This window comes from Mytilus galloprovincialis, chromosome 13 (assembly GCF_965363235.1).
Source record: "Mytilus galloprovincialis chromosome 13, xbMytGall1.hap1.1, whole genome shotgun sequence".
Taxonomy (NCBI): Eukaryota; Metazoa; Mollusca; class Bivalvia; order Mytilida; family Mytilidae; genus Mytilus; species Mytilus galloprovincialis.
Genome location: NC_134850.1, coordinates 8,145,853 through 8,158,190, shown reverse-complemented (window position 1 = coordinate 8,158,190; position 12,338 = coordinate 8,145,853).

The following is a 12,338-nucleotide window of genomic DNA, read 5'->3' as shown; positions in this document are numbered from 1 at the left end:
GTCGTAATATCAGCCACAACTCATTCCATTCTAACTGTGTTAAATGAATAAAACGAAAAAGGTGATGACAAATCCTTAGATTTTTTCCAATTCAGTAACGAAAATAGTTTATATTTGTATTAAAATTTTAAAATGTGCCAAAATATTATTATTGTTTGGCGTAAATTTTATAATGAAGTTCTGTAAATGAAAATCACAAACACATTAATTAAACTTAGTCAATTGTCTTGAGAGTGAGTAAAGGTCAATTAAGAAAAGCTCACAATTTCAAAGTATTAATTTTCTTTTGTTTAAATTTTTTTCTTTCTTTTAAAAGGATAAAATTTCATATATATTTTTTTATTAATCACATTGGGACACTTAGTTGTATTCCAAACAATCATTTGACTCTTAATGAATCTGGATTGCCTCCTAATTTAGAACTATAAAGCGATTCAAAAAGGTAACACACCAATTTGAATGGATAAGAAAATGTTCAAATGTCGACAAACTGATGAATTCATTTTACGTAGACATTCCAGATTTAATTTACACAGTTATTAGAAGACTTAGAATATCACTCTTGTAATATAAAAATATTCATTGTTTTACATTTTAATTGAAGTTTTGTTTAATTGTAAGACATTTTTTTACCATATTGATTCTATTTGAATTGCCGATAAAAGATGTTCGAAAACAATATTTATATTATCAAATCAAAAATATTTCTAAGTTCAAATAGAATTGATCTTAAAAAAGATGCAGAACATTCCAAGCGGACGTTCAAAAATTACAAGTCGAAGAGAAACTAATAACACATTGACAAAGATTTACAAAAGACAAACAAGTCAACAATTCACTTCACAAAAAAACTAAAGACTGTGCAAGACGGGGAGTTTTCTCAATAAAATTTAAGACGATCTTCAAGACGCCAGTGAGGTTCTAGTCCTCTCATATTTGATGTGTTTCCCTCAGTTTTAGTTTGTAACCCGGATTTGTGTTTTTTTCTCAAACGATTTATGAATTTCGAACAGTGGTATACTACGGTTGCCCTTATTTAAGACATTATTGTTATAATAGTGTTTGAATCACAACCTGTGTAGTTTGACTTACGTTTGTGCAAGATAAAAAAAAAATAACAGTATAGATCTGGTATATTCAACTTAACAGCATATGAAAACACAAAAAGATTTTCTTATGGCGCATGAGGGCATCCAGAGACGGAGAATTTATCAAGTATCAATGAAGAGAAATCCTGAACTGTTTAATTGTGAGATTAAAAATGCGAAATTGCTGATTCAAATTGTAATTCATAAATTTCAATTCATATTTTGTAGATGTGGACAGTCATAAAGAAATAACAAGTTACAAAGATGACCGAAAAGACTGTCAAGTGATGACTGATTATAACAACTCATAAATTGGAGGAATCAATGACCTCTGTGTATCTTAAAGAACGTAGGAATATTAAGGTCATGCAGATGTACAATTTTCGTCGATATTTTATTATATAGCCGGTATAATTCCAATATTTTATCTTTAGATATGAATCATATAATCATTTTAATGTCGTTTTATTTGTATCCTATACAATACCAACTATGTTGATAATTGTATTGTTTAAGAATTGTTTTATATCCAACCATTATATCTTATCATGTTTGTTATTCTTTATTTGACAATCAATGTCGATTCTTTTTTTTTTAAGTAGGAGATTGTCATGATGAAATTTTTTGTACATCTAGCTTTCTCTTGTGATTTTTCTGTTTTGCATTTTTAAAAAACTTGACTCAAAGGGTCACTTGGTATCCGTCAACTTTTATCGTAATTGTCGAGGTTGGTCTTCGTCCGTTAACTTTTACACAACAATGTTTTTCTCTAGAACAACTTTGTCAGCTTGAATCAAGTCTGATCACAATCATAATTGGAGTATATAGTTTTTAAAAATGTGCCCGATGATGGCGCCATCCAACAAGGGCCATTACAGTTAGAAATCGAACATAGACTGGAACCTGATGTTCAGTTATTATCGTTTGTTGATGTGGTTCATAAGTGTTTCTTGTTTCTTGTTTCTCGTTTTTTAAGACTGTTGGTTTTCCTGTTTGAATTGTTTGGCACTAGTCATTTTGGATGTTCTTTATAGCTTGAAGTTCTGTGTGAGCAAAACCTCAGTGTTGAAGGCCGTACTTTGACCTATAATGGTTTACTTTTACAAATTGTGACTTGGATGGAGAGTTGTCTCATTGGCACTCAAACCACATCTTCTTATGTCTTTATGGAGTTAAAATGCCAGTTGTGTCTACTAATTTGAAAACTGCTATAGAAAGAGAAAATCGGACAGGGACAAAAATGTTCAAAACATTAAGAAATACCTAATGCTCACTTACAGCAAAACTGTCAGATAACACCCTATATGAGTTATTGCCCTTAAATGACGAGTTTCAATATTTAATATAAAAAAGAAGATGTGGTATGATTGACAATGAGACAACTTTCCACATTTATAGAGACCAAAATGACAGACAATTCAAACGAGAAAACTAACGACCTTATTTGTTATGCTTGCGTTTATCTTTAAAAAAATATATATACAATATATATAGAGAAAATCTTTTGATTGCAAAAATGATTATCACGATTTACAAATATATCAAATGTTCGAAATCGTGGGTTGACACTAAATAAAGAATGTATTGAGCTCAAATGACGATTTATTCTTTTTTTACATTTTTTGTTAAAAATGATGAGCAAAGACATGATCTACAGTTGAGTCATCATTGTAAGCGACTCCTTATGGGACTTGCTGCCTTTAGTGAATCTTTTTATGTGTTGAGTGGGGACTATAGAAGATAAAGAGAAACTGTTAGTCTACAAAATATCAGTCAGCGACGCTCCAATAAACAAAGTATAAAAGGCCCAATAAAGTACAAAGATGAATAGCACTGAGGACATACAATTTCGGGAGGTTTTTCCAAATAAAGCTAATGTTATCTATTCCCGGGGTAGAAAATCAGTAGTTTTTTCGAGAAAAAAATCATAATTATGTAAACAGTTAATTCATAACTATGGTCATATCAATGATATTTCATGTCAAACACTGAAGTGATGATTACTGTGATACAATGTTAATGGACAAAGATCCATTGGGAAACACAGGTTCTAGCTATTTTTATTTTATGAATAAATTTTTAATGTAATTGAAATTTAAATAAATTTCTCTTTGCATGCTACATTTTCCCGGGTTTTTTTGTATCATGATATGACATTGTGCAGTCTCATACTTTCCATCTCTATTATCTTCACCGTATCATGTTCACTAGAATATGTTTCAAACTGTTATACTAAAAACTTAAGGAGTATAATCCCATTCACAATCCTATTCAGGACATAACCTTATTGGTTGTTTAAAACAATTATTTAACATGTCCGACCAATTTCACGAAGGACAGATACATTTTTTTCATTTATTAGTAAATACTTTAACTTGAACAGTTTCAATTTTTAACTGACAAAGAAGATGTGAATTAAAAGCTCAGTAGATAACTGTTATGTCCTAAATGCTCTTCAACTTCATACTTTATTTGGCCTTGTAAACATTTTTGATTCGAGCATCAATGATGAGTCTTTGTAGACGAAATGCGCGTCTGGCAAAAATATAAATTTTTAATCCTGGTATCTACGATGATTTTTTTTACTTTCTACCAAACTGTTGTATAATGTTTTTTTCAGTCAAGAGCAAAAATGGAAAAAATATAACGAATGCACTAATTTTTATGTTCCGATAATTAATGTGTCTTTAACCAAAGTTCTGACTATCAAAATTAAAATTTGATGGAATTGAATTTTAAAAATCAATATAGATATAAATATATATATAGAAAATTTGACAATGGCAAAAAGTTCAGAATATTTAAATCTAAAAGATCTTAAATCCGCATTCTTTCTATTTTTCCTAAGAGTATTCACATTTTTCCTAATATGAATTTTGATTATCGATCGATTTTAATTAGATATAATATTTTCATTTTAATGAACCATTATTGTCTTAAAAGTTTAATTATTATTATGTGTGTTTGCTTGTCAAGTAAGTATAATTTAATTGTAATTAGTTGGCACCATATTGACAAATAAAAGTATCTGTATCTATCTTATTTATATCTGATGTTGCCTTTACCTTTCATGACCACCAAATTGATTCAAACTCTTACATGTGACCTATAAATTTCTAAGATATATACTAGAATTATAAAAGTTTCATAGGATATGCCTAGATGCATCTCATTAACCATCGAAATGAGATGACATCGGAATAAAACTGAGAATGGAAATGGGGAATGTGTCAAAGAGGCAACAACCCAACCCGACCATAGAACAGACAACAGCAGAAGGTAACCAACAGGTCTTCAATGCCGCGAGAAATTCCCGCACCCGGAAGCGTCCTTTAGCTAGCACCTTAACAAATATATATATATATATACTTGTTAAGTAATAATGAACGTCATACTTAACTCCAAATATTGTACTCCAAATTGTACACAAGAAACTAACATTAAAAATGATACAAGACTAACAAAGGCCAGAGGAACCTGACTTGGGACAGGCACAAATGTTTATGAGATCTCAACCGTCCCCCTATATCTCTATACAATGTAGAAAAGTAAACGCATAACAATACGCATATTAAAATTCAGTTCAAGAGAAATCAGAGTCCGATGTCTGATGTCAGAAGACTGACGGTGGTCGTGTGTTCCGATAACATGTTTATAAACTCATTATAGATACCAGGTTTAAATTTTGTATTTACGCCAGACGCGCGTTTCGTCTGTTAAAAACTCATTAGTTGACGATCAAATAAAAAAAACGTTAAAAAGGCCGCCAAGTAATAACGAAGTTGAAGTGCATTGAGGATCAAAATTCCTAAAAGTTTGGCCAAATACAGCTAAAGTTATCTATTGGGTTTAGAAGCCTTAGAATTTCAAAAATTCAAAAGTTTTGTAATATCAAAGGGTTGTAAAAGCGCTTCAGACAAAGTCTTACATTCAAATTTATATACTTCGACCTAACATTTAGTACTTTTCTTTTTCTCCTCAAACTTGAAATGAGGATACTTTTTATGGTTTAAATTCTAATTGGATTCGAGCGTCATTGATGAGTCTTTTTTTTAGACGAAACGTGCGTCTGGCGTATATACTAAATTTAGTCCCGGTATCTATGATGAGTTTATTTATTATTCTCCTTATACCACAATCATGTCCATAACAAGTCTTTTGTGTTCTTATGTTTTTGTATCAATGCTCAGTATTAGACTGCAGTTGTGGAAATATGACAGAAATATGTGAAACAAAAGACTATGTGCTTGTATCATCCATGTGTGTGCAGCGGTTCATAGAACACTGATAACTTGTACAAAAAATCTGTACAAATTATAATTTGTACAACATTACATCTTGTATACAACATATAGAGCAATCGACTCGACAGATAAACACTGCAGTGTAACATGTGTAATTAGAAAATGATCATAGGTTTGTTATAATTATCTATATATCTAAAAAAAAAAAAAAAAAAATGGTAAATCATTATAATACACACACAAAATGTCGGCCGAATCAGTCATGGAATTGGTCTTTCGTTGCTCAGTCATTATTTGGATGTGTTGTGTTTTATGTACAGTTGTTCGTCTCTTTCCTTTTTTGTCATGGCGTTGTCAATGTGTTTTGACTTATGAGTTTGAATGTCTCTTTTGTATCTTTCGTCTCTCTCCTTCATTCTGGTATTCATCTTTCACCCTTATAAAGGATGGCCCTTTTTTTCTCTTTGAGTGTTACAAAATGTATATTTAAAGTTGTTGTAAAGGCGGGAGGTTTTGGCTAGGCAGGGATCCGGTTCAATCCACCATTATTTTTTTTTTTTGGAGTGTCCTGTACCCAGTCAGGAAAATGGACATTGTTATATTATAGTTCGTTTCTGTGTGTGTTACATTTTAATGTGGTGTTTCTGTAGTGTCGTTGTTCTCCTCTTATGTTTGATGTGTTTCCCTTAGATTTAGTTTGTAACCCGGATTTGTATTTTTCTCAGTCGATTTATGAATTTCGAACAGCGGTATACTACTATTGTCTTTATTTTTAAACCTGAACATGCTGAGCACATAATCAACTTTTACTAAGGACCAAATCAAAGGCTGACAAAAACATATATAGATATAGGAAGATGTGGTGTGAGTGCCAATGAGACAACTCTCCATCCAAATAACAATTTAAAAATTAAACCATTATAGGTTAAAGTACGGCCTTCAACACGGAGCCTTGGCTCACACCGAATAACAAGCTATAAAGGGCCCCAAAATTACTAGTGTAAAACCATTCAAACGGGAAAACCAACGGTCTAATCTATATAAACAAAACGAGAAACGAGAAACACGTATATATTACATAAACAAACGACAACTACTGTACATCAGATTCCTGACTTAGGACAGGTGCAAACATTTGCAGCGGGATTAAACGTTTTAATGGGTCCAAACCTTCTCCCTTTTTCTGAAACAATAGCATAACATCACAACATAGAAAAACATACGATAAAATATCAATTGGCAGACTTAACTCAATCAAAAAACGTATGATTACACAATGAACGAATAAATTTGATCTGCGATATCTGAATACAAATGCACAGTTAATTAAATATTAGAGACAAACATTCTTGACCAAAAGGCTAACAAACAAATTCAAACACACTGAGAAATATTTAACCAATCAATGTTCACTTTAGAAAAAAAACCGTTTTTTTATAATCTTGAAGTTTATACAAATGTTGTAAGAATAAGTGAAAAATTGAAGAAATTACAAATAATCAAAGCTGGTATACAGACAAGATCCATATAAATAAAAAATGACAAAAAAGCATTATAAACAGTATCAACAGGTCGAATTAACAAGAAAATACGATTTGAGAGTACTCGCAGTTACTGACAGCTAGTTAAAAGCCAAAACCAATTAATAGTAAAAAATCATGCATCAGAGACTAAAATCGACTAAAACACATCACAGGGATTTAGTATTTTAACGTCATTAATAGTCAAAGAAGACATGACTTGTGCAATGCCAAAAATAAATGTATCGACAGGTAGTAGTATAGTGAAGAGCGACTTCTATAGAAATAAAAGTTAACGTGGCTGTGTCCCCTATACATCTCGCCTCAAAAGATAATGAAATTTAGTTATGTTTTAATTTGCTAATGACAAAATCAATATTAGTGCCAATGTGAACTATATTCAGAGATCTAATTACAATATTGGTACGATAACCCTTACTTATAAGTTTGTTTAAAGGTTCGATGAGTTCACAAGGATCACATAGTGATTTCCTCGCTTTAAGTACAATATTACCAAAAAAAATTTAGGATGAGAAATACCATTTTTAATAAGCTTTCTACAGGTATAGCCAAATTTACTAATCAAATCTTTGTATCTATGAAAGAATTTAGTAAAAGTTTTAAGTAATTTATGGTATCGAAATCCCTGACACAACAATTTACCGGTGATGCATTGATTACGTTCGTTAAAATCTATGACATCAGAACACACACGGGCAAACCGAACGAGTTGCGATATATAAACACCGTATGATGGAACCAAAGGCACATCGCCGTCTAAAAAAGGAAAATTAACAATAGGAAATGAAAAATCGTCTCTTTTGTCGTAAATTTTAGTGCGAAGTTTCCCGTTTGAAATTGAAATGTCTAAATCTAGAAAAGGACAACTGCTGCTGTTTATGTTAGATTTAGTTAAAGTAAGTTCGTTTGGGTAAATTTCTGAAGTATATTTAGAGAACTCTGGATTATTCAACGAAAAAATATCATCCAGATAACGGTAGGTATTTTTGAATGTATCAACCAAATGTAACAATGATGGGTCTTTACTGAGTTTGGTCATAAACTGAGATTCATAGCAATATAGAAATAAATCTGCTATTAAAGGGGCACAGTTGGTGCCCATAGGAATACCTACTACCTGACGATACACTTTATCGCCGAAACGTACATAAATGTTATCAAGCAGAATGTTTAAAGCTTCAATCATATCCTCACATTTCCAGTAAGTGTATCTAGCATACTTTCCTTTTTCGTTACAGAAAAATGCCTTAAACGAGTTACAGCAAATAAAATTACAATGAGATTTTTCGAAAGACCATTTTATGTTTTTTATCTAAAAAAAAAACATATCTAAAAGAAACAGAAAACATTCCTGAACATAAAAAGCTATGTCCGTATTTCTGGGAGCATAGTCATCCCTTGCGCATGAAATCAAATGTTTCTAAAGCTAAAATATAAAATATTTGAAGCATGCATAAACACAAAAACAAAGTTCTTGTCAGAACAGATCAAAAACAACGTTCCTGAGACGTGTAAGATAATGACAGATGTTTAGTTTTAGTGTAAGTTCTCTCATATGAATAATGAATTGCAAATTTACAAAATCAAACAATTAAAACGTTAATATACTCATCATATTGAATGTTTTAAAAACACTAGTTAGCTCCTCTGAATAGATACCCTCGGTCAGTATGAATAGGTATATCTAAAATATTTCAACAAACTACTGGTGTCTTTACAATTCGGAATCATTTTACGTGAAGCAATACATAACCATTCGATGATATAAATATTCCAAATGAGCAGGTCCTAAGGTTTAAAGAGGAACTAGTAGTAGATAGAAGCATATTTGTATAATTTAGTAACTGTTCGACATCCTTTTTTAATTCCAGTATTCTGAACCAAAAATGAGGAATCTAGTTGGGTTTGTATTCATATATAATTTAATAAAGTCAATCTTACATACAATATTTTTTTATTCTTCTACAAAATGAATCATTTCTGGAACACATGAAGAAATCTGTTGTCTAGTTTGAAACATTGCATTTCAATGCAAAAGAAACTTTAAAATCTGAATTCATTTCTGTTTCAATACGGAATAGGGAGCATCAAAATGTTTTTACCCATAAGAGTGATAAAAAGACTCAGAATCTGTGACTTTTACAGAGACTAAGTAGTGTTTGCCATAGTTTTTGTATAAAGTTTTCCTTTACCTCAATGGTTTTATTAATGTAGGATTGCTCTGTCTCATTTCTTCGTCATTCGTGACCAGATGGTGTTGCTGACTAGTAATTACAAGTCAACTTTAGCTTATAGTATCTGAAAAACAGTTTTAATCAGAAACCTCAACATTGGTCAATGAACCAAACACGGAGTCTGTTTCTGATATCTGAGAAATTGACCTAATCATGTAACTTGTGACTGACCCATTAAATGAGGGGGAGGTGAACCTTGTCTAATGGACATTTAGACCTTGCAAGGATCCAATATACCAAATATGAATATCATATTACTCATGATAAGAAATTCACATGAGTTGATTAACAATGAAAATGAGGTGAAGGACAATGGACATATGACACATGAAAACGGTGTAACATAACCCTGTAAGGTTTCTATATAAAAGGTATTAAACATCCAGATCTTCTTCCATATAAAGCTTTATACAAACTAGAGGCTCTCAAGAGCCTGTATCGCTCACCTGATTCTACTTGGGTTTTTAAAATCATATACAAAAATATAAAATTTGGCTAAAAGTGACAACACAACCTCATAAGGAAAAGAACATTCAGGCTATGTTTAATTTCATTCAAAAGTCCCCCACTGGCAGCCATCTTGGTTGACGGATCAGCTAACAGGTAACAACACTTGGTCAGCACCTCATAAGGAGCATGCATGCCATGTATGGTTTTATTCCATTCAGTGGTTCTCTAAATGAAGTCATTTGTATGCATTTCCCATAGGGTCCTATGTTAAACTAAGTCCCCCACTGGCGGCCATCTTGAATGACAGATCCGCTACAAAGTAACAGCACTTGGTCAGTACCTCATAAGGAACATTCATGCCATTTTTGGTTTCATTCCATTCAGTGGTTCTCTAAAATAAGTCATGTGTATGCATTTCCCATAGGGTCCTATGTAAAACTAAGTCCCCCCTGTCGGCCATCTTGGATAATGGATCAGCTACAAAGTAACGACACTTGGTCAGCATCTCATAAGGAACATTCATGCCATATTTGGTTTCATTCCATTCAGTAGTTCTCTAAAAGAGGTCATTTGTATGCATTTCCCATAGGGTCCTATGTTAAACTAAGTCCCCCCCTGGCGGCCATCTTGGATAATGGACTCGGCTACAAAGTAACAACACTTGGTCAGCACCACATTAGGAACATTCATGCCATGTTTGATTTCATTCCATTCAGTGGTTCTCTATAGGAAGTCATTTGTATGCATTTCCCCTAGGGTCCTATGTTAAACTAAGTCCCCCGCTGGCGGCCATCTTGGATGATGGATCGGCTACAAAGTAACAACACTTGGTCAGCACCTCATAATGAACATTCATGCCATGTTTGCTTTTATTCCATTCAGTGGTTCTCTAAAAGAAGTCATTTGTATGCATTTCCCATAGGGTCCTATGTTAAACTAAGTCCCCTGCTGGCGGCCATCTTGGATAAGGGTTTGGATTCAAAGTAACAACACTTGGTCAGCACCTCATAAGGAACATTCATGTCATGTTTGGTTTCATTCCATTCAGTGGTTCTCTAGAAGAAGTTCAAAATGTAAAAAGTTAACGACGATGACGACGACAGACGCCAAGTGATTGTTAAAACAATGTCTCGCATTCTGCTATTTTCATCACAGTCAAGACAAACACTACACTGCTCGAGTTTCGTGCATCAAAATGAAAAAAAAATATTTACCCCCTAAACCCTAAAAATTTGAAAATCCAGGAATTTATAAATAGCTGCATATGTGTGGAGTTATATGACCAAAAGAAACATAGAAAAAATAGCTGATTTCATTGGCGGTCAAATTTTCTCGAAGGAGTGAGAACCTCAGTTTCTTTTATAATTTCACTCAATCCAGAGGGAGTTCAAATTTTCCAACCTTCATACATCCAGACTCTGCCTAATGAAACACTTGTTCATTTCTTTCAATCCTCAATTATTATATCCATGAAATATCTGCAGGTGGGTATTAAGCAAATAAATAACCATTGATCAATGCTTTGAGAAAAAGGCAAACCATTTTAGGAATTGAAAACTAGATGATTTTGTACATGTTTTAATGTTATCTCATATTTGTACAAGTATCATGAATGTGAAATATATTATATATACATATTATAAAATCATACTTAATTACTTTAATTATGCTGTAGCTAGTTAACAATCACTTAATAAGGCAGTAACACAATTTGTCATATTTAGAGTTATCTTTCCTGCAAATAGTCTGAAAGCAGTTATCTTCCCATGAAAAAAAAAGAAACCATGATTGCTAATTTATTATTTTCAAGAACTAGTGATAGAATAAGAACATGTGTCATGATCATTCAAATGAAGGTAAAACTTAGGTAAAACTTAACATCAATAACAAGTCTTAAAATCAGGTTTACTTGGACATAAACATTTTGGAAAGACTATTTCAATCATGTCCTTTTTCAGGTGGCTAAGAAAAATTACATCATAAATTTGTGTGAACTGTTATTTGTACAATAAAGACAACTGTTGCAAGGTAAAGGGAAGTTTGCTTCAAACTGAACCAGTACCTTCAATAACCCTTGATAATTTCTTTGAAAGAAAGCAAAAAATTCAAAAAGTTTGTTTTTTTTCATTTCAGAAGAATTTTATGAAACTTCAAATAAGAATTACTTTTTAAATTAGAGATATTTTTACAGCAATATCTTAAGAGTTATTTCCTCTTAGATGACCAGCATCTATATTTTTAAACTGTTCAAGTACAATTTCACCAGAAAATATTTAGATAATTGTAAATAAATAAGCGTTCATTTATGTTAATTCGAAAAGTTAAATCTTAAGTCACAACTTCCATAATATCACTTATGAAAAAAAATTGGCAGAAGTGCCATCATCATGTATGTTTACAAAATATTCTATTTACTGACTTGTTATTACCATTGACTGTTGCCAAGGAAAACAATATAACCGATTTCTGTTGCCAAGGAAAACAATATTACCAATGTCTGTTGCCAAGGAAAACAATGAGACAGTAAAAAGTGAAAGCCCATTTTAATTTTCCCATAGGCAAATGATTTTTTTTATGTTTTTTTTGTGTTAAAAGTGTTAGGCTAAGCCATATCTTTACAAGGCAAGCTAGCAAATGTCAATGCTCTCCTTTTGGAAAGTGGATTTTGAAAAATTGTCAATCCCTGAAAATGCTTAAGTCTTTTTATTTATAAATAATAACACATGCTTTTATAATAAGAGCAACCAATTGCTACCATGATTAATATCCTTAGGGCTATTC